We start from the raw sequence: 23,264 nt of genomic DNA, 5'->3' as shown, positions 1-23,264 counted from the left end.
CCATATAGACAAGTGCGCTTAAGAAATTCTAGATCAAACTTTCAATGTAAAGATGCAACAGGCAGAGTAAGGGCATACGATCCTTCCGTGGCCCCCTTCTATCGAGGACTGTGAACTCAAGGAGCAAGAAGACACCAGAGAAGGTTCCTTGTTCAGTGAGTGAGACCCTCTCCCATCAACACACTACAATGTTAATTCCATAGCGACAAGATGCCTCCCTTCCTGTCCAGAGAATGCTTCCAATTATCACAGGGCCTAACAATAATATAATAAGCTGATCTTATACAGCGCCTGGTTACACTAACCAGTGTGTCCCCGCGCTAACAAATTGGCCGCTCAGCTTCCTATACCATCATGTCCTCCTACACCGGAACCCCACTATAACAAATAATACAAGATGGAGCCTTTTCCAGCAAATGGACCATGCAACAACGAGCATCACAATAACAGTGGGAAACATAAACAACTACTGCAAGGGAGTATTTTAAACTTTCCGAAAGCCTGGGATAGGACCCAGACAGGTAATCTGAGCATCTTCCGCACAGTGTAACTCCAGAGATCCGAGGCGCTGACCAAATATACACTAGAAGGTTTAGAACCATTTTAAACACACACTGGCAAAGTCAATACGTCTCACCTTTTAGGTGTATAGGCTTTCCCAATGCTGCAAAACATCGGAAAAAAAGAAAAACAAAAAGTACAGTGATGTTGCTCATATTGCATCCTTCAGCAGGCATGCAGATGTTTCTACACAAATGTGCACACCTACAGAATGACACTTGCACCCTTATTCATTTTTGATGTGGTGTAAACCAAGACCTTTTATTTTACAAAAATTACATATATAACATACTTACTTTTGGGGCTTTCAGCTCTCCATACATTGGTCGGTTGCTGTGCTATTCACATTTTGCTTCCGCCCACTACATAATACAGCATGGGGCAGTGGTTCTGCCTACTTCAGCTACTGGCTAACTTCATTTTGAGTGGCAGCATTTTACTCTTTCACAAGGAGGTAGTTTCCTTTAGCGCCAGTGTTTTTGTTTTTACTTAATAATTGTGTTAGTGTTGCCTGTGTGTTTAGACTCATGTGATAGAATGACACTTTCTACCTTCTCATCACAGCACAGGACACGTTCCAGATTTATCAGGCCCATCCTCCTGCTAACGATGTTGTAAATTCCTTTTGGAGCCGCCTTTGTTTATCAGATTGCTGCTATATCAGAGTATACCAGTTGGTGTCCATTTGAATCTGTCATTCATAAAGTAATTCTCTTTGTAGAATGTACGCAATGAAATGCACGTATAACTGCACTGCTGTATGTATTTTAACAGAGGAGCAATCCAAGAAAAGACAGCTCCTTGAGTAAAGCTCTATGTTTATGCTGTGTGTTTTGTAAATCCTTCAGAGTTTTGTTCCTGTGTAGGAGAGCAATGGTTCTTGGGGGAATTAAAATGGGAAAGACCCTTGCGTTCCCCCTTGGAGGGTCTGCACAAAACTTACAATGCTGAACCCAACTGGATGAACTCTGAAAGGAAAGTTTTGTGCAGCTCGTTTAAGGAATTACACCCGCACCTGGCACTCTACACTGGCATCTAATAGGAAGATTATGTGATTCAGAGCATTTCAAACTGAGCCTTCATGAGATGGACCAACCATCACAATCTTAACTCAACCTGTGCACTCAGAGGAGACCCCTCATTTCAAACTGAGCCTTCGTGAGATGGACCAACCATCACAATCTAAACTCAACCTGTGCACTCAGAGGAGACCCCTCATTTCAAACTGAGCCTTCGTGAGATGGACCAACCATCACAATCTAAACTCAACCTGGGCACTCAGAGGAGACCGCTCATTTCAAACTGAGCCTTCGTGAGATGGACCAACCATCACAATCTAAACTCAACCTGTGCACTCAGAGGAGACCCCTCATTTCAAACTGAGCCTTCGTGAGATGGACCAACCATCACAATCTAAACTCAACCTGTGCACTCAGAGGAGACCCCTCATTTCAAACTGAGCCTTCGTGAGATGGACCAACCATCACAATCTAAACTCAACCTGTGCACTCAGAGGAGACCCCTCATTTCAAACTGAGCCTTCGTGAGATGGACCAACCATCACAATCTAAACTCAACCTGTGCACTCAGAGGAGACCCCTCATTTCAAACTGGGCCTTCGTTTGATGGACTAACCATAACAATCTAAACTCAACCTGTGCACTCAGAGGAGACCCCTCATTTCAAACTGAGCCTTCGGTGGGATGGACCAACCTTCACCATCTAAACTCAACCTGTGCACTCAGAGGAGACCCCTCATTTCAAACTGAGCCTTCGTGAGATGGACCAACCTTCACAATCTAAACTCAACCTGTGCACTCAGAGGAGACCCCTCATTTCAAACTGAGCCTTCGTGAGATGGACCAACCTTCACAATCTAAACTCAACCTGTGCACTCAGAGGAGACCCCTCATTTCAAACTGAGCCTTCGTGAGGTGGACCAACCTTCACAATCTAAACTCAACCTGTGCACTCAGAGGAGACCCCTCATTTCAAACTGAGCCTTCGTGAGATGGACCAACCATAACAATCTAAACTCAACCTGTGCACTCAGAGGAGACCCCTCATTTCAAACTGAGCCTTCGTGAGATGGACCAACCTTCACAATCTAAACTCAACCTGTGCACTCAGAGGAGACCCCTCATTTCAAACTGAGCCTTCGTGAGATGGACCAACCTTCACAATCTAAACTCAACCTGTGCACTCAGAGGAGACCCCTCATTTCAAACTGAGCCTTCGTCAGATGGACCAACCATAACAATCTAAACTCAACCTGTGCACTCAGAGGAGACCGCTCATTTCAAACTGAGCCTTCGTGAGATGGACCAACCTTCACAATCTAAACTCAACCTGTGCACTCAGAGGAGACCCCTCATTTCAAACTGAGCCTTCGTGATATGGACCAACCATAACAATCTAAACTCAACCTGTGCTCTCAGAGGAGACCGCTCATTTCAAACTGAGCCTTCGGTGGGATGGACCAACCTTCACCATCTAAACTCAACCTGTGCACTCAGAGGAGACCCCTCATTTCAAACTGAGCCTTCCATGGGATGGACCAACCATCACATTCTAAACTCTACCTGTGCACTCAGAGGAGACCCCTCATTTCAAACTGAGCCTTCGTGAGATGGACCAACCATAACAATCTAAACTCAACCTGTGCACTCAGAGGAGACCGCTCATTTCAAACTGAGCCTTCGTGAGATGGACCAACCTTCACAATCTAAACTCAACCTGTGCACTCAGAGGAGACTCCTCATTTCAAACTGAGCCTTCGTGAGATGGACCAACCATAACAATCTAAACTCAACCTGTGCACTCAGAGGAGACCGCTCATTTCAAACTGAGGCTTCGTGAGATGGACCAACCTTCACAATCTAAACTCAACCTGTGCACTGAGAGGAGACCCCTCATTTCAAACTGAGCCTTCGTGAGATGGACCAACCATCACAATCTAAACTCAACCTGTGCACTCAGAGGAGACCCCTCATTTCAAACTGAGCCTTCGTGAGATGGACCAACCATAACAATCTAAACTCAACCTGTGCTCTCAGAGGAGACCCCTCATTTCAAACTGAGCCTTCATTTGATGGACCAATTGTCTCACAATCTGAGCTCAACCTGTGCACTCAGAGGAGACCCCTCATTTCAAACTGAGCCTTCGTGAGATGGACCAACCATCACAATCTAAACTCAACCTGTGCACTCAGAGGAGACCCCTCATTTCAAACTGAGCCTTCATGAGATGGACCAACCATAACAATCTAAACTCAACCTGTGCACTCAGAGGAGAACCCTCATTTCAAACTGAGCCTTCATTTGATGGACTAACCATCACAATCTAAACTCAACCTGTGCACTCAGAGGAGACCCCTCATTTCAAACTGAGCCTTCGGTGGGATGGACCAACCTTCACAATCTAAACTCAACCTGTGCACTCAGAGGAGACCCCTCATTTCAAACTGAGCCTTCGTGAGATGGACCAACCTTCACAATCTAAACTCAACCTGTGCACTCAGAGGAGACCCCTCATTTCAAATTGAGCCTTCATTTGATGGACCAACCATCACAATCTAAACTCAACCTGTGCACTCAGAGGAGACCCCTCATTTCAAACTGAGCCTTCGGTGGGATGGACCAACCTTCACAATCTAAACTCAACCTGTGCACTCAGAGGAGACCCCTCATTTCAAACTGAGCCTTCGGTTGGATGGACCAACCTTCACCATCTAAACTCAACCTGTCATCTCAGAGGAGACCCCTCATTTCAAACTGAGCCTTCGGTGGGATAGACCAACCTTCACCATCTAAACTCAACCTGTCATCTCAGAGGAGACCCCTCATTTCAAACTGAGCCTTCCATGGGATAGACCAACCATCACAATCTAAACTCAACCTGTGCACTCAGAGGAGACCCCTCATTTCAAACTGACCCTTCGGTGGGATGGACCAATCATCACAATCTAAACTCAACCTGTGCACTCGAAGGAGAACCCTCATTTCAAACTGAGCCTTCGGTGGGATGGACCAACCTTCACCATCTAAACTCAACCTGTGCACTCAGAGGAGACCCCTCATTTCAAACTGAGCCTTCGTGAGATGGACCAATTTTCTCACAATCTGAGCTCAACCTGTGCACTCAGAGGAGACCCCTCATTTCAAACTGACCCTTCGGTGGGATGGACCAACCATCACAATCTAAACTCAACCTGTGCTCTCAGAGGAGACCCCTCATTTCAAACTGAGCCTTGGTGGGATGGACCAACCTTCACCATCTAAACTCAACCTGTGCACTCAGAGGAGACCCCTCATTTCAAACTGAGCCTTCCATGGGATGGACCAACCATCACATTCTAAACTCTACCTGTGCACTCAGAGGAGACCCCTCATTTCAAACTGACCCTTCAGTGGGATGGACCAACCATCACAATCTAAACTCAACCTGTGCACTCAGAGGAGACCCATCATTTCAAACTGAGCCTTCGTGAAATGGACCAACCATAACAATCTAAACTCAACCTGTGCACTCAGAGGAGACCCCACATTTCAAACTGAGCCTTCATTTGATGGACCAACCATCACAATCTAAACTCAACCTGTGCACTCAGAGGAGACCCCTCATTTCAAACTGAGCTTTCGTGAGATGGGCCAACTTTCTCAAAATCTAAACTCAACCTGTGCACTCAGAGGAGACCCCTCATTTCAAACTGAGCCTTCGGTGGGATGGACCAACCATCGCAATCTAAACTCAACCTGTGCACTCAGAGGAGACCCTTCATTTCCAACTGAGCCTTCATGAGATGGACCGACCATAACAATCTAAGCTCAACCTGTGCACTCAGAGGAGACCCCTTATTTCAAACTGAGCCTTCGGGAGATGGACCAACCATAACAATCTAAACTCAACCTGTGCACTCAGAGGAGACCCATCATTCCAAACTGAGCCTTCGTGAGATGGACCAACCTTCACAATCTAAACTCAACCTGTGCACTCAGAGGAGACCCCTCATATCAAACTGAGCCTTCGGTGGGATGGACCAACCTTCACCATCTAAACTCAACCTGTCATCTCAGAGGAGACCCCTCATTTCAAACTGAGCCTTCCATGGGATAGACCAACCATCACAATCTAAACTCAACCTGTGCACTCAGAGGAGACCCCTCATTTCAAACTGAGCCATTGTGTGATGGACCAACCATCACAATCTAAACTCAACCTGTGCACTCAGAGGAGACCGCTCTTTTCAAACTGAGCCTTCGTGAGATGGACCAACCTTCACAATCTAAACTCAACCTGTGCACTCAGAGGAGACCCCTCATTTCAAACTGAGCCTTCGGTGGGATGGACCAACCATCACAATCTAAACTCAACCTGTGGACTCAGAGGAGACCCCGCATTTCAAACTGAGCCTTCGGTGGGATGGACCAACAATCGCAATCTAAACTCAACCTGTGCACTCAGAGGAGACCCCTCATTTCAAACTGAGCCTTCATTTGATGGACCAACCATCACAATCTAAACTCAACCTGTGCACTCAGAGGAGACCCCTCATTTCAAACTGAGCCTTCGTGAGATGGACTAACCATAACAATCTAAACTCAACCTGTGCACTCAGAGGAGACCCCTCATTTCAAACTGAGCCTTCATTTGATGGACCAACCATCACAATCTAAACTCAACCTGTGCACTCAGAGGAGACCCCTCATTTCAAACTGAGCCTTCGTGAGATGGACCAACCATCACAATCTAAACTCAACCTGTGCACTCAGAGGAGACCCCTCATTTCAAACTGAGCCATTGTGTGATGGACCAACCATCGTAATCTAAACTCAACCTGTGCACTCAGAGGAGACCCTTCATTTCAAACTGAGCCTTCGGTGGGATGGACCAACCATCACAATCTAAACCCATTCTGTGCACTCAGAGGAGAACCCTCTTTTCAAACTGAGCCTTCGTTTGATGGACTAACCATCACAATCTAAACTCAACCTGTGCACTCAGAGGAGACCCTTCATTTCAAACTGAGCCTTCGTGAGATGGACTAACCATCACAATCTAAACTCAACCTGTGCACTCAGAGAAGACCCTTCATTTCAAACTGAGCCTTCGTTTGATGGACCAACAATCACAATCTAAACTCAACCTGTGCACTCAGAGGAGACCCTTCATTTCAAACTGAGCCTTCGTGAGATGGACCAACCATCACAATCTAAACTCAACCTGTGCACTCAGAGGAGACCCTTCATTTCAAACTGAGCCTTCGTGAGATGGACCAACCATCACAATCTAAACTCAACCTGTGCACTCAGAGGAGACCCTTCATTTCAAACTGAGCCTTCGTGAGATGGACCAACCATCACAATCTAAACTCAACCTGTGCACTCAGAGAAGACCCTTCATTTCAAACTGAGCCTTCGTGAGATGGACCAACCATCACAATCTAAACTCAACCTGTGCACTCAGAGAAGACCCTTCATTTCAAACTGAGCCTTCGTGAGATGGACCAACCATCACAATCTAAACTCAACCTGTGCACTCAGAGGAGACCCCTCATTTCAAACTGAGCCTTCGTTTGATGGACCAACCATCACAATCTAAACTCAACCTGTGCACTCAGAGAAGACCCTTCATTTCAAACTGAGCCTTCGTGAGATGGACCAACCATCACAATCTAAACTCAACCTGTGCACTCAGAGAAGACCCTTCATTTCAAACTGAGCCTTCGTGAGATGGACCAACTTTCTCACAATCTGAGCTCAACCTGTGCACTCAGAGGAGGACCCTCATTTCAAGAACGGCTCTGCACCTGGTACGGACTCTGCATGGAAGGGAGGTCTTTCTCCGTACAGACACACAACCCGTGGAGCAAACTTCCAAAGAGAATACGGAGCATCAATACGGACCAAGAATTCAGAAAAGCAATAAAAAGCTGACTGTTCCCAAAACCATGGCAAGAAACCACAAGTCTCTTTCAGGGGTGCATCTTCATGATGGATGTGTGGGGTGTCCTGGCCAGAGATAACACCATCCTGTGGTTAATAGTGGAGTTTGTGAGTGTTCAATGGGTATATCAATGTCTTTGTAAGGTTTCAGTAGCATCACACCACACAACAGGCCTCAGGGAAAACAAGTGTGTCATTTTATGTTTAAGTTTGGCTTTGCATGGGTATTAGATTTGTATTATAACTGTGTGCCAGCAGATCAGAATGATCCAAAATGTAGTTTAAATTATCATTAACCTTTTACAATGAGGCTTCTACCTTAAAGAGTACATGGTGCAGAGAACACTACTCCAGCATTACTGGGACAGTTCATTTCCAATCTGTACAGTCCCGCATCTCAACTTGTGGTACTGAAAATTCTGGACCCTGCTATTGTGTGGTACCGAAGCTCTGCACTAGTGTCATAAATATCATCATATCATGACGAATTTGGTATCGGCAGACCGGTAATGATTGGGATATTATACCTATGCATTTGCGTCATGATTGAACGACGCAATCACCTTGAAATCGTAGTTTTTGTCTTGAAACCTTGGGTTCCATGTTGTGAGCAGCATCCACATTTTGTTTCTTGCCTTTACATAGTCAAATAACTAAAGCCAAATTCGACCTCAAAGGACACGTACTCCTTAGCTTGAGTTCTTCCTGACTCCTATTTGACCTGAACAAGCTGACTCTGCCTACGTGACACTGGCCTCGTCAAGCCAGTTCCTGCCTCTGGTCAATCTATATTAAAGATCTGAAGCAACAGACATTGCTATGGTTTATGACCCATTCATGCCTCCCTATCTTACTTTCCTATCTGTTTCTGTTCCTCCCTCGTGGTCTTTTATAATGGGGGAGGTAACCAGTTTTATGGTGGGTTGCCCGGCCTGCACAGGAAAGAACATTTATCTTTGACATGTGTTCATGATGGAATATGGGCTGGACAAGCAGAATGTGGTTTGACATCAAATAATGTATTGTTGTAGCAACATGGGAGTGATCTGCAGTAATATACTTCAAAGCAAGAATGTGCCCAGGGCATAATACAGTGTATAAAAGGCCTGCCTGAGATATCCCAGGCAGGCTGCCTCTTTCAGTTGTCAAGTACAGTTGGACGACGTAGCCTCACAAAAAATTGTAATAAAGATGTCTTTTTCATATTTCAGATTCTCTGTTGATTTCTTTGCTGTATTTGAATGGACTACTTATTGGTAAGACCCCTGGGTAGAAGTGATGAAGAATTTGAGCATTGACTGTGGTTGGTGTTGAAAGGTGTATGAATCTGGGACATATTCACAATGGGTTTAGCCTCTATGAAGAGAAAATAGACATCCGGGATAAACCCGAGATGGGCGGGTGTATGTGCTATCTTTGGCACATTGGGTCTGGGCGCTATCTCTCACAGAGCGACAACAGGTATAACCAGAGGACAGCAAGTTACATCCCGAGCAGATGAGAGTGCTATGCAGAGCAAAGTGGATCTAGGTACTATCTATAGTAGAGAGAGAACAGGATTATTAAGGGAACAGTACGGTAGGACCCAGAGCAGGTGTAGATGCTATTCAGAGCAGCAGGTCTAGGCGCTAATCTATAGCACAGCAAGTGTAGGCACTATGCACAGAACAGTGTGTCTAGGCACTATCTATAGCAGAGTGGATATAAGACTATTAAGGGCACAATAAAGTATGACCCTGAACAGAACACATGTAGATGCCATCTAGGGCAGCAGGTCTAGGCGCTACCAATAGTGGAGCCAGAGCAGGGGCTATGAAGAACACAGTGGGTTTAGGCGCTACCTACAGCAGAGCAGGTGCTACGAATAACACAGTGGGTCTAAGCACTAAGTAGAACAGGAACATTAAGGCCAGAGTGACAATGATATTAATGAGGCAGTGTGTGGACTGTACGGCTGTGATTAAAAGAAGAGCTGTGGCGGTGTCTAGGCGCTATCAATATTATATCCACTGGGTACCTTTGATGTCTTCAGGAATTCAATTAATCAAGACATTGATTAACAAGAATGTAAATTCATCTCAGCATTATTAGTAATGGATGAGTTAAGTGGGCCTGATCAATAAATTGATTGGTGTTACACTGACCGGCGATGTATCAACAATTCTGAATCACCAACTTAAATTACTCCATTTTGTTAGACCTGGCACATTGGCGTGAGTCTCCCTGCCACTTTTTGCTGATGTGCCTCAGATGTTTTGATGGTGTTTGCTGCTCAGGGCACTGCGCCACGGCCAATCCGTGCCGCAGTGCAAGTGCTCCCAATGTAAACTGTACCTACAATTGATCTCCCTGACTGGCTCATTGGATTTACTATCAGTCCCCAGTAAAGTGCACCAGGAGTGCCAGGGCTTGTAAATGCCAATACTGCTAGTGGGCCTGCAGCGCTGGTTGCGCCACCCACAGTAGCAGCCTTTTAAAATGTGTCTAGGGTCTGCCATTGGAGAACCTGCGTGCAGCCTGGTACTGTCATGCTGGCTGGGCAAGTGCACACACTTGCCAGCTCCTAAACCTTCCCTTTACTTCATGTGAGTCACCCCTATGGTAGACACAAGGGCAGGGTGCATTGTAAGCATAAGGTAGGACAAGCCCTGATGTGTGTGGCATGTCCTAATAGTGAAATACAGTCATTTTCGTTTTTCACTATTATAAGGCTACCTGTTCTCATAGGCCAAGATGGGCTGCTGGAATTATTACACCCTATAATCCCAGCAGGCTCAGGGAACATGGTAGAAGGTCGAATTTAGTATGCCTGAACTCCGAATAATAAAATACTTCTTTTAGTAAAGTTTATTTTAATATCCTGTGTTTGCAAATGCTACATTTAGAAAGTTAGCATTTGCTTGCCTAACCATTTCAGCCCACCTCTGCCAGGATGTGTATCTGCTGTCTGGGTTGTGTGAGTACAAAAAACAGAAGGGGGAGGTTGAGTAAATAAAGAAGGATTCTTACTCCACAGACTTACATAAACAAAAAGAATCCAACTAAGGTCAGAGGGGAGTGTTCAGCACAGTGGTGTGGGAGCACTTAGTGTTTTGTAAAATACCCCTCACACACCAAAAGGCCCCTTGGTGTCATGCTTCATCATCGGGGTCTTCGCACCCCTCTATCTGGATGCGGCGTGCTACGACCTACGACTACGCGGGAGCACTTTTTAGTTTGACTATATGCGGTGCATGTTTGTGGGGATATTATTATGTGAGTTGTGGGACGTGGTGGAAGGTTAAAAAGTACCTGGCTCGTGAGTATAACGAAAAAAAAAAAATATTTCTAACTCCGGCTGGTACTGTTAAAAAGAAGTGCAGTGCAAGGTCAGATCTGTCGTGTTAATGGACAGGACCTCAGGTGTGCGTCGACATGTTTCGGAGACATGGCTCCTTCTTCAGGACAGGGGCACAACTTCCCCACCTTACTCACGTTTCATTAATATTACCAAAATGTATTAATGTTGACAAAAAGTGAAAAATAGTAAAAATGATGTGTAGTACTTAAGGCTATGGTGTGCCTACAGCGGTCTGTTACAAGTTCAATGCAATTTGCATGACCTGAGAGGAGAAAAATAAATTAATGGTTACCCATGTACCGGGTAGTTCAGACAGGTGCAGTCCCCTGGAACCAAACCATGTGCTTTAATTAGCCCTGTAAAGAAAAAACACTGACAAGAACACATAACATAGAAACATATATTACTAGGAATATACTAGAAGTTTTTGGTCATACTTGTAAGACTTGCTTGCTTGCTTCATGAGCAAAGGGAACGTATGGGGGGTGTATGCTAATATGCAATCTGAAGTGAGAAGTAATGCAGGTACAAAATATTCATTCTCAATTACTTAGTTGGTCTTAGAATTGCTTGTTTTTTCTTTTATACTCACGAACTCGGGATGAGTTATTCTCCGTCTTACCCCACACGCTGCTCCGCTGAAGTGAGGAGAGCCCAGGGCGATCGCTATTTATACCCTGTATGTTGTTAATTGTTTGCCTCGTTAGTTTAGAAAGCGGAAATAGTAAGATGACCAAAAAAGGGTTTTCCGCCGCTTATTAGGTCAAGCCGATGGTAAATTGAATGAATATAGGCCCTTGTATGGGACGTCCGGTGGCGCTCGGTGAGTATCACAGCTCTACATGGGCTGCTCATGACCGAGTACCTAAGGAACAAGATGGCACCACCAGGCTTAATCGTCAAAAACTAACCATTCATATTCCAAACTGACATGCAGTTTAAAAAGGAATGGTCGCTCATCTCCTGGCACTGTACGAGAGACTGGCTCGTCCTAATAGTGAAGACAGCTGCCAGGAACACTCATGAACTAAAGATAGAGATCCAAAAAATAGAGGTACAATTGAGCACTTACATAACCCCTGCTGACCTAAAAATCAGGTTAGATGAACTTAACCAACAGATGACGGAGTTTGAATTTACGTTAAAACAAAGCAAGTTCAACAAACTCCGTAAGGATAAGGATAAATTTACACCAGAGGGGGCATACCCTTATACCAGGCCCGACTATGTCTCTAAAAATCAAAACAGTGACATCGACAGCGATGGCTTTGACAACGGTTCATCGGGCTCCAATTCCAGTGGCAACCAACGATATCGACCCGCAAGGGGCGGTTGGAGACAGAAGAGGCAGCAGTTCCTGAGACAGCGAGGTTGGAGAGGATACCAACCCCCACCTCAGTTCCAATAGTATATGGGACCCCCACCATTCACTCCGTTCCAGTTCGGCCCTCCAGCCGCTGGTCATGGTTACCCACAATGTCAAGTCAAGTCAAGTCATAACATTTATATAGCGCACTACATACCCAGAGGGTTTCAAGGCGCTTAGGAAGGGGAGTAGGATTATTTGTCAAATATCCACGTTTTAAGCTGCTTTCTGAATGCTAGGTGATTCTGGGTGAGGCGAAGGTAAGCGGGGAGTGAGTTCCATGTTTTGGCAGCCAGGTAAGAGAAGGATCTGCCTCCCATGGTGGTCTTGTTGATGCGAGGTACAGTGGCCAAGGCTTGGCTGGAAGAGCGAAGTTGGCGGGAGGGGGTGTAAAAGGACAGTCGAGAGTTGAGGCACTCTGGTCCGATGTCGTAGAGTGATTTGTGTGCGTGGGTAAGCAGTCGGAAAGTAATCCTCTTATTGACGGGTAGCCAATGGAGGTTTTTAAGGTGACCAGAGATGTGTTCGTTGCGTGGGATGTCTAATATGAGCCTGGCTGAGGCGTTTTGGATTCGTTGTAGTTTCTTCTGGAGTTTTGCGGTAGTACCTGCGTAGAGGGTGTTTCCGTAGTCCAGTCGGCTCGTGACCAGAGCGTGGGTGACTGTTTTCCTTGTTTCGGAGGGGATCCAGCGAAATGTTTTTCTGAGCATGCGAAGAATGTTAAAGCAGGAAGAGGATACGGCGCTGACTTGTCTGTTCATTGAGAGTGAAGAATCCAGGATGACGCCTAGGTTCCGTGCGTGGTCTGTCGGGATGGGTGCTTTCCCGAGGGCTTCCGGCCACCAAGAGTCGTCCCATGCAGAGGGGGATTTACCTAGGATGAGGACTTCTGTTTTGTCTGAGTTCAGTTTCAGACGGCTTTGTTTCATCCATTCGGCGACTTCTTTCATTCCCTCGTGTAGGTTAGTTTTGGCGGTGCTGGGGTCCTTGGTGAGAGATAGGATCAGTTGAGTGTCATCCGCGTAAGAGATGATGTTGAGGTTGTGTTGGCGGGCGATGGCCGCGAGGGGGCTCATGTATACGTTGAAGAGGGTGGGACTGAGTGAGGATCCTTGTGGTACGCCGCAGATGATTTCTGAGGCCTCGGACTTGAATGGTGGGAGGCGGACTCTCTGGGTTCTTCCGGTGAGGAACGAGGTGATCCATTCCAGTGCCTTTCCTTGGATTCCGATGTTTCTGAGGCGTTGTAAAAGGGTGCTGTGGCAGACTGTGTCGAAGGCTGCAGAGAGGTCGAGGAGGATGAGGGCGACTGTGTCTCCATTGTCCAGTAGAGTTCGAATGTCGTCTGTTGCTGCGATGAGGGCGGTCTCAGTGCTGTGTTTGGCTCGGAAGCCAGATTGTGAGGGGTCGAGAGATTTGTTGGCTTCGAGGAAGGCGGCGAGCTGGTTGTTGACAGCTTTCTCGATGACTTTGGCCGGGAATGGAAGAAGCGAGATGGGGCGGTAGTTTTTGAGTTCGGTGGGGTCTGCTGTTGGTTTTTTCAGAAGGGCGGTGAGTTCAGCGTGTTTCCAGTCTTCTGGGAAGGTAGCGGAGTTGAGGGAGCAGTTGATGACGTCTCGGAGGTGCGGAGCTATGACGGAGTCTGCTTTGTTGAAGATGTGGTGAGGGCATGGGTCAGTGGGGGATCCAGAGTGGATGGAATTCATCAGGCGGATGGTGTCCTCAGTGGAGATTGGGTTCCAGGCGTTAAGGGTGTTGACGGGGGGAAGAAGGTCAGCTGATGGTGGGGTGGGTTGGCTTCCGGGTTGGTTGTCAAAGCTGTTGTGGATGTCAGCAATCTTGTTGTGGAAAAAAGAGGCTAGGGAATCGCAGAGGGTTTGAGAGGGGGTGATGTCGTTGGAGTTGGCCGAGGGGTTGGAGAATTCCTTGATGATGTTGAAAAGTTCCTTGCTGTTGTGGGCGTTGTTGTCAAGTCGATCTTTGAATGCTGTTTTCTTGGCTTTTCGGATCAGTTGGTGGTGAGTACGGATGGCGCTTTTGAAGGCGTCCTTGTTGCTGGTGGATGGGTCTTTTTTCCAGGCCTTTTCAAGGGAGCGGCACAGTTTCTTGGACTTCTTGAGGTCGTCGTTGAACCATGAGGCCTTCTTGATGCCAAGTTTGTGTTGACGTTTTTTCAGTGGTGCTAAGTTGTCGGCGGTGTTGGATAACCAAAGGGTGAGGTTGGAGGCGGCTTCGTTGGCGTTAGAAGAGAGGGCTGGGGAGGTTTGAAGGAGCGATGTGGAGATCTGTTTTGTGGTGATTTTGTTCCAGTTTCTTTGTAGAGTTGGTTGGAGGAGGATGGTGGGTTTCGGCTTGTTGTAGGTGAAGTGAACGCAGCTGTGGTCAGTCCAGAGGAGATCCGTAGTGTGGCTGAAGGAGACATGGTTGCTGGAGGTGAAGATGGGGTCGAGAGTGTGACCTGCGATGTGGGTGGGGGAAGTGACCAGTTGTTTAAGTCCGAGGTTGGCGAGGTTGTCCAAAAGGGTGGCGGTGTTGCGGTCGTTGATCTTTTCAAGGTGGAAGTTGAGGTCTCCCAGAAGGATGTAGTCTTTGGAGGGGAGTGCGTGTGGGGTGATGAAGTCTGTGATGTCTTCACTGAATTTTGCGCGGGGTCCTGGTGGTCTGTAGAGGAGAGTGCCTCGGAGTGTGGATTTGGGGTCGATGTGGATCTGGAAGTGAAGGTGTTCGGAGTTAGCGAGGTTGGCGTCAGAGCTGGTTGAGATGCGGATTGATTTCTTATGGACGATGGCGATTCCTCCTCCTGTATGGTCGGTGCGGTCCTTGCGTGTGATCTTATAGTCATCAGGGATAGCGATGGCGATGTCAGGGGCGGAGGAAGCGTTCATCCATGTTTCCGTGAGGAAAGCGACGTCCGGAGAGATGGTGTCTAGTAGGTTCCAAAGGTCGATGGCGTGCCTGTGGACCGAGCGGGTGTGAGAAGGATGCATTCTAGGTGGTTGGGGTCGGTAATCTGTGTTGTGGTCGCAGCGGAGATGTTGTCGGTGCCGCTAAATTTGCAGGAGAGGCAGGAGAACGGTCCATGGGTGCGTCCAGGAGCGGCTTGGACGCATTTGGGGGCGCGACCGGGGTTAAGGGCTAGGAGGGTGGCGGCATCGTAGGTAATGCGGGGGGGCTGGGAGGGACGGGGGCCAGGGGGTCTGGCGCTGGGCGCGGTCCAGGCGCGGACGGGCGTAGACGAGCTTACCTTTGGCGCACCTTCGGCGCGGATTGGGCGCGGTCGCTGCGCGTGGACGCTGCGCGTGGATATTCCTGTCATAAAAGGTGGTGAGGGGGGAGGGGCGAGGGCGGGTCAGCTGGGAAGGCGGGAGCGGGGTGGAGACTAGGGCAGGGCGATAAACAACAATACAACAACAAAATGGCCGGCGGCCTTACGGGATCGATCAGCTGGACTAAGCCTGCCGAAATCGACCGCGTCCTCTGTGACACACAGCGCAGCAAAGCGGCAAGTGAAATGCGATGCCAGGCAGGTAGCAGCGGCCGGGGCAAGCAGCAGAGCGGCGCTGTAAAGATCAAGCGATTCCAATGCAGTAATGACAAATGCGCATAGATACCAACAATAGCGCTATGCAGATAATTCAGGCACTATCAAGCAGCAGTGAGCAAGTGGCTAAAGCAAGCAGCAGAGCTGCGAAGCGATACTCAGCTGAGAGGCAAGGCAGGTCAGGGAGCAGCGTGGGGAGCGTCCGTGTCCGCAGGGAGCAGAACGGTCACAGCGCGATAGGGTCAGAGTGCAGAGGAAGGGCTTCGTGGGAGGGCGGGTCAGCTGGGAAGGCGGGAGCGGGTGGAGACTAGGGCAGGGCGATAAACAACAATACAACAACAAAATGGCCGGCGGCCTTACGGGATCGATCAGCTGGACTAAGCCTGCCGAAATCGACCGCGTCCTCTGTGACACACAGCGCAGCAAAGCGGCAAGTGAAATGCGATGCCAGGCAGGTAGCAGCGGCCGGGGCAAGCAGCAGAGCGGCGCTGTAAAGATCAAGCGATTCCAATGCAGTAATGACAAATGCGCAAGAACATGATGGGCTCCCTCCCCAACCAACCCTCAACCAGCGAGAGAGGGACCTAGTAGTGAACTTGACCCCAAGGCCCTTAACTGAGATACAGAAAACAGTGTTGAACAAAGGCTCGGGTTTTGTGCCAACACAAAAACCCGACATTTTCAGACTAAACATGGAGATACAAGACTTCGTCAGGAAACTGAAATTACAAGCCTTTTTTATAGACAAACCATCCACTACACCAACTGACACAGGCCTCCGACCTAAGTCCACTTTCACTCCACCAGATTCAATGCTCGTTATCGAACTACTAACGTTTGAAACAGCTATCATGACTGAAGTCAACAACTTAAATCCGTCTAACACCAATACCTTTTACAATACCAGTAAACTGGAACAACAAGCCATCAAAGCATTGGCTGAAGAAAAGGACGTGATAATAAAACCAGCAGATAAAGGTGGTGCAATTGTCCTGCAAACCGCAGAGGCGTATGACAATGAGTGCATGAGACTGCTAGCAGACAGACGTAACTACACCATCCTGCAGCAGGACCCCACCGAGAACCTCCGTATAAGAATAGGAGGCATGATTGAAGAGGGTTTAACGCATGACTGGCTGAGTAAGAAGGAAGGCGAATTCCTGGCACAGACTGCGCCGCGTATTCCCTACTTCTACTGTATCCCTAAAATCCATAAGAACATCACGAACCCACCAGGGAGACCCATATTATCGGGCATTGGCTCAATACTAGAGCCTCTGTCAAAATTTGCAGAAGCATTTTTACGTCCCCTGGTACAGTCAACGGACACCTACCTAAAAGATACCAAATCTGTCTTGCAACTCCTACAAGACTTGACTTTTGACGCCAGTACCCAACTTCTAATAAGCCTGGACGTTGAAAGCCTTTATACTAGTTTGCCACATGATGAGACGCTCCTGATCATCGAGGAGGTCCTCTTCACAACACCATGGCAGTACCAAACACCCAGAGGGCTGGTCCTAGAATGTATATCCCTGGCACTACAGAAAAACTTTTTTCAATACAAATCAACAAATTATCAACAAAGCCATGGTACCAGCATGGGCAGTACTTTTGCTCCCAGTCTGGCTGGGTTATATGTACATCATTTAGAAACAACTAAGATTCTCCACACCCATAACCCTTACAGACAAAACATTAAGTCGTGGAAGAGGTACATAGATGACATTGTGGTCATTTGGGAAGGTGACCAACAGTCTGTAAACGACTTTCTCATTTGGCTAAATAATCAGAATGCTTTCTTGAAATTCACAAGTTCAGTCTCTAACCAAACACTGGTTTTTCTGGACTTAAACATCTATGCGGAAGGTGGGATGCTAAAAACGACGACCCACTTCAAACCGACAGCAAGGAATTGCCTGCTACGGTTTGATAGTTTTCATCCGAGACACCTCAGAGAGAACTTACCATACGGCCAGTTTTTATGCCTAAGGCGTAACTGCACTGAGGTTTCGGAATTCAGAACACAGGCTTGTGATCTGAAAGAGAAACTAAAATTACGACAGTATCCTGTAAAAATCATCGATAAAGCTATGAAGCGAGCCAGGAATAACCACAGAGAGGCTCTACTGGAGGATAGACAGAAGGCTCCTACAGAAGTCACACGACCTATCTGCGTGACGACTTATAATACCATGTCTAACGAAGTCTCCAAGATTATCAACAAACACTGTGGCATCCTCACATGTGGTAATCTCAAACTTCAAAAACCTATGTTTGTATATCGTAGAGGACGGAACCTTAAGGACATATTAGTGCATACACGACCCAAGCCTGCCCTCGAATCCAGACAGTCCACCACAGGAGTACAAGGCCATTTCCCATGCAGCATTGCAGCAGTTGCCATCTTACAGAAAAGAGCACCACATTAACTTTCAGGAATGGCACCACATGGGAGCACTGTAGAATGACAAACTGCAATACCAAGAACGTGGTTTATCTCATCACATGTCCCTGTGGCTTAGAATATGTCGGGATGACTACCAGGGTCATAAAGTCACGCATGAACGAGCATAAAAGCAATGTACGTTGCAAAAAGAGCACAACAAAAATGGCGACGCATTGCCTCAATGCTCAACACTGCGTGAACGACCTAAGGTGGACAGTGATTGAACAATTGCCATCTGATGTAGGTCTTTTTAAGAAAGAACAAAGATGGGTGTTTCGTCTAGGCACCCACATCTCAGGTTTGAACGATGAAGTACCTTGGGGACAACTGTCCCACTAAACTCTGTTACATCTATCATCCACCTGACCTTTTGGTGAAATGTAGTTTTGTTTCCATATCTTTATAATGAATGTGCATCGTAATACAACCTTACCCCTTGACCTGGGGCCCCACAACATCGATCATTATGATATACGGCACAAAAACATTCACAACCATTTAAAAATTGTACTTGATCTATAGCACAACAATAGTTATCGGCAATTGCCAGAATAACCTTCTCGGGTCATGAAAATACCAGTCTCCGGACCTACTCTGCCCATAACGCATGTGCGGGTGATTACCGGCACACCTCGCTCATGCGCAATAGGATAACACGCGCATTGGGCATGCGCGAAGGCAGTACAGCGCTCAGGATCACACGGAGCTGCGATACTCACCGAGCGCCACCAGACGTCCCATACAAGGGCCTATAATCATTCAATTTACCATCGGCTCGACCTAATAAGCGTCGGAAAACCCTTTTTTGGTCATCTTACTATTTCCGCTTTCTAAACTAACGAGGCAAACAATTAACAACATACAGGGTATAAATAGCGATCGCCCTGCGCTCTCCTCACTTCAGGGGAGCAGCGTGTGGGGTAAGACGGAGGATAACTCATCCCGAGTTCGTGAGTATAAAAGAAAAAACAAGCATTTCTAAGACCAACTAAGTAAGTGAGAATGAATATTTATACCTGCATTACTTCTCACTTCATATTGCATATTAGCATACACCCCCCAGACATTCCCTTTGCTCATGAAGCAAGCAAGCAAGTCTTACAAGTATGACCAAAAACTTCTAGTATATTCCTAGTAATATATGTTTCTATGTTGTGTGTTCTTGTCAGTGTTTTTTCTTTACAGGGCTTATTAAAGCACATGGTTTGGTTCCAGGTGACTGCACCTGTCTGAACTACCCGGTACATGGGTAACCATTAATTTCTTTTTCTCCTCTCAGGTCATGCAAATGGCATTGAACTTGTAACAGACCGCTGTAGGCACACCATAGCCTTAAGTACCACACTACCCCCTTGGCAGCTCGTGCCTAGCCGCCCACGCCTCGAGCCGCACCGCTCCTCCTAGAGCGACGTGCCCCGCTCCGCCTGGGCCGCCCGCATCTTGCCCCTGGCAGCTCGTGCCTGGACGCCCCCGCCTCGAGCCGCACCGCTCCTCACAGAGCCGTGTCCCGCTCCACCTGGGCCACCCGCATCCTGCCTCCTTGTTCCCCCGAGCCACACTGCCCCAGGTTGCCCCCGCCTCTGAAACTCTGAAGTCTTGTGCGAGGCATTGCCAGCCCGTACGCCTGTAGCGTACCGGCCGCACCACTCCGGAGCCTCGAGATCGTCACCCGCCTTGATCCCCCTCTGATTCGGACGGAAGGTACGGTGCGTAGGAGGAAGCGTCCGCACCGCACCTGATTCCGCCGCCGGTACTGGACGAGTACCCGCCGCGAGGTGCCTGTGTGGGACGCCTACGATTTTACCTCACATTCAAGAAGTACTCTTGCCTTTTCCAGCGCGCACCTCAACAGTACATCACGTACGATGGGCGCCTTTCTACACAGTGTGCTGAGATTCCATCACGCACATCAACAGTACGCCTGTGCCTGAAGCGCCCAGAACCCCTTCCCAAGGACTATTGGGCTATCACCGGATCCAGGGTCTGCACCGTTTTATTTCCCTGTTTGCACACATGAACCAGCGGGTCAAAACACCAGTATCTGTGGAGCACACGGGACCCAGCAACAAGCCTTGGTAAAACCCACAAAGAACCTCTTATTACTAACTAAGCACTGTGGTCATATTCTAATAGCGTTATCTGTCTTGTGATAATAACTGTAGCATATCTTATATTTTTACATAAGTACCAGTATTTTTGATACAACTTACAGCCTGGTGTCCATTTGTGGGGGGGTCATTATTCTTACTGTGCCTGACCATAAATGCTTAACTGACTTTGCGCCCTGTTGATTAGCCTTGACTGCTCGCGCCACGCAACCTAAAGGTGGAGCAGGGGTTATTCTTAAGGGGGTAGTTCCCTTGCCATGACTAGAGGAGAGGGTCCCTGATTCTCACAAGTGCATACCTGTGCCAACCAGAGACCCCCAAATCTAACATACTTGCAAACTACAGACCTTATTCTTGCATTCCTGGGAAGATATCAGATTCAGGAGCTATGTTGTGCTTTTATTTATGCCAATAGGAGTGAGGTGCCTTGTAATATAATTTTCTAAGATGCCACCCATTGCGGTATTATGCTACTGAGAATTTGACACAGTTAAGTGTGAGAAGTGAACTCTTTCTAGCTTTGGCTTTGAAGAAGGGTCTAGTTTAACCATGTAGTGCCCCAGACCCATTTTGTCCACATCTGAAGCATGAGCGTCTCAATTCTCCCGCCAACCCATAGACAGGATTGTGCTAACATTGTCCACGTTGCCTTGAAAGTCTACAAAGGCAAGAGGCCTCAGGCCCTCCTGTAACCTCAGATGTATCTCTCCTATGAAGGCCAATAACCTCCGATCACTGTCTTTCTGATGAACAAGGCTCCGAGCGCCTGTCCTTTGCATGCACATCTTTCTGAACATCAAGAAAGTGTAGCAATAACGGGATGCATACACCATCTAGAAGAACAAGATGGGCTAAGAGTAGGACTGGGGCCAACTGGGACTTTCTGCAGCTTCTCACCTGATGTTTTGCTAGCTTTGGAAACTAAGATAGCGACAAGGCTTAAAATAAACATTGGCCTTATAAGTAGCTTTTTCCTTAAAGCTTCCGAGATGTGACGCAAAACGTTTTTGATAAAGTGTTCAACTTTTGTTATGTTCTGCGGTCACACGCTTGCTAAAGTTAGACTTTGTGGTCAACGGTACGGCATTAAAGGTTTATAAAAGGGCTACCTACTGGCCCATTCATGGACCACCTCTCACAGTGTATTTTTTTCACAACTGAGGTGCTCCGTTAACTTATTTATTAAGCACTTTTTGTTAAAGGTTATAATGCTTCATTGGACTTTAATATTCAATTTCTCTCTCTCTCTCTCTTTATTTGAATTGCCGCGATTTTAAACGTATTAGATTGCAAGTTTTTGCTTTTGTTCTTTGACATTTATTGTTTAATTGTTTGAATAAACAGTGTCAATCCTGACTCAATTCCTGCATTTTCAGACGTGTGTGTTGTTATTTTAGACAGCACATTTCCGTGCCAGATAATGCGGTAAAAACCACCCTCGACCAGCTTCACAGCAGAGAGCTTTTTCTTAAATGCTGTGTATAATACCTGTGTCCTATATTGTTCTAAAGACAGAGTGTCCCCAGGTCTGTTAGAGGGGAGTCACAGCAGAGTACAAGGGGCCCTCAGAGGTGCACATGACTTCTGTCAAGCGCCTTTCTCGTGTCTACATCTCTTGCTCCCACACCTCTCTCATGTCCCCATCTATTTCACCCATGCCTCTGGTGTCCCCATCTCTTGGACCCACACCTGTTTTGCGTCCCCATCTCTTGCACCCACACCTTTCTCACATCCCCATCTCTTGCATTCCACACCTCTCTCATGCCCCCATCTCTTACATCCACACCTCTCTCATGCCCCCATTTTTTACACCCACACCTCTTGTGTCTCCATCTCTTGCACCCACACCTCTCTCGTGTCCCAATCTGTTATACTCACACCTCTCTTGTGTTCCCATCTCTTGCTTCCACACCACTCTCTTGTCCCCATTTCTTGCACCCACAACTCTCTCATGTCACTATCTCTTGCATCCACACCTCTCTTGTCCCCATCTCTTGCACCCACACCTCTTATGTGTCCCCATCTCTTGCACCCACACCTCTCTCATGCCCCATTCACTTGCACCCACACCTCTCTCGTGTCCCCATCTCTTGCACTCACACCTCTCCCATGTCCCCCTCTCTTGCATCCACACCTCTCTCGTGTCCCCCTCTCTTGCACCCACACCTCTCTCGTGTCCCCATCTCTTGCACCCACACCTCTCTAGTATCCCCATCTCATGCACCCACACCTCTCTTGTGTCCCCATCTCATGCACCCACACCTCTCTTGTGTCCCCATCTCTTGCACCCACACCTCTCTTGTGTCCCCATCTCTTGCACCCACACCTCTCTCGTGTCCCCATCTCTTGCACCCACACCTCTATCGTGTCCCCATCTCATGTACCCACACCTCTCTTGTGTCCCCATCTCTTACAGCCACACCTCTCTCATGCCCCCATCGCTTGCACTCACACCTGACTCGTGTCCCCATCTCTTGCACTCACAACACTGTCATGTCACAATCTCTTACACCCCATGTCTCTTGTGTCTCCATCTCTTGCACCCACACCTCTCTCATGCCTCCATCTCAAACACCCACACCCCTCTCATGTTCCCAAATCTTACACCCATGCCTCTCGTGTCCCCATCTCTTACACCCACACCTCTCTTGTGTCCTCATCTCTTGTACCCACACCTCTCTCATGCCCCCATCTCTGAAACCCACACCTCTCTCGTGTCCCCGTCTCTTACACCAACAACTCTCTTGTGTCCCCATCTCTTACACCCACACCTCTCTTGTGTCCCCATCTCTAGCACTCACACCTCCTTTTCGGGAGGTTTGATTTACCGCCCCCCAGGTAATGCCTCCAGATTCCTAGATACGCTTAGTGACTCTTTGGGACACCATCTCCTTAGATACCCACACTTTACTCTCACGGGGGATTTTAACCTACACCTCGAGTCCAAAATGGAC

At 47.6% G+C, this 23,264-nt stretch overlaps 1 pseudogene across 1 annotated transcript in view; it reads right to left on the bottom strand.

The window, feature by feature from the left end:
- LOC147663355 (uncharacterized) overlaps nucleotides 1–23,264 on the bottom strand; it is an 86,470-nt pseudogene that overhangs the window by 9,794 nt on the left and 53,412 nt on the right. The gene's annotated exons all lie outside the window — the stretch shown is intronic.

Source organism: Lissotriton vulgaris, unplaced genomic scaffold (assembly GCF_964263255.1).
Source record: "Lissotriton vulgaris unplaced genomic scaffold, aLisVul1.2 SCAFFOLD_300, whole genome shotgun sequence".
Lineage (NCBI taxonomy): Eukaryota > Metazoa > Chordata > Amphibia > Caudata > Salamandridae > Lissotriton > Lissotriton vulgaris.
This window is presented reverse-complemented; position numbering and strand designations above follow the sequence as displayed.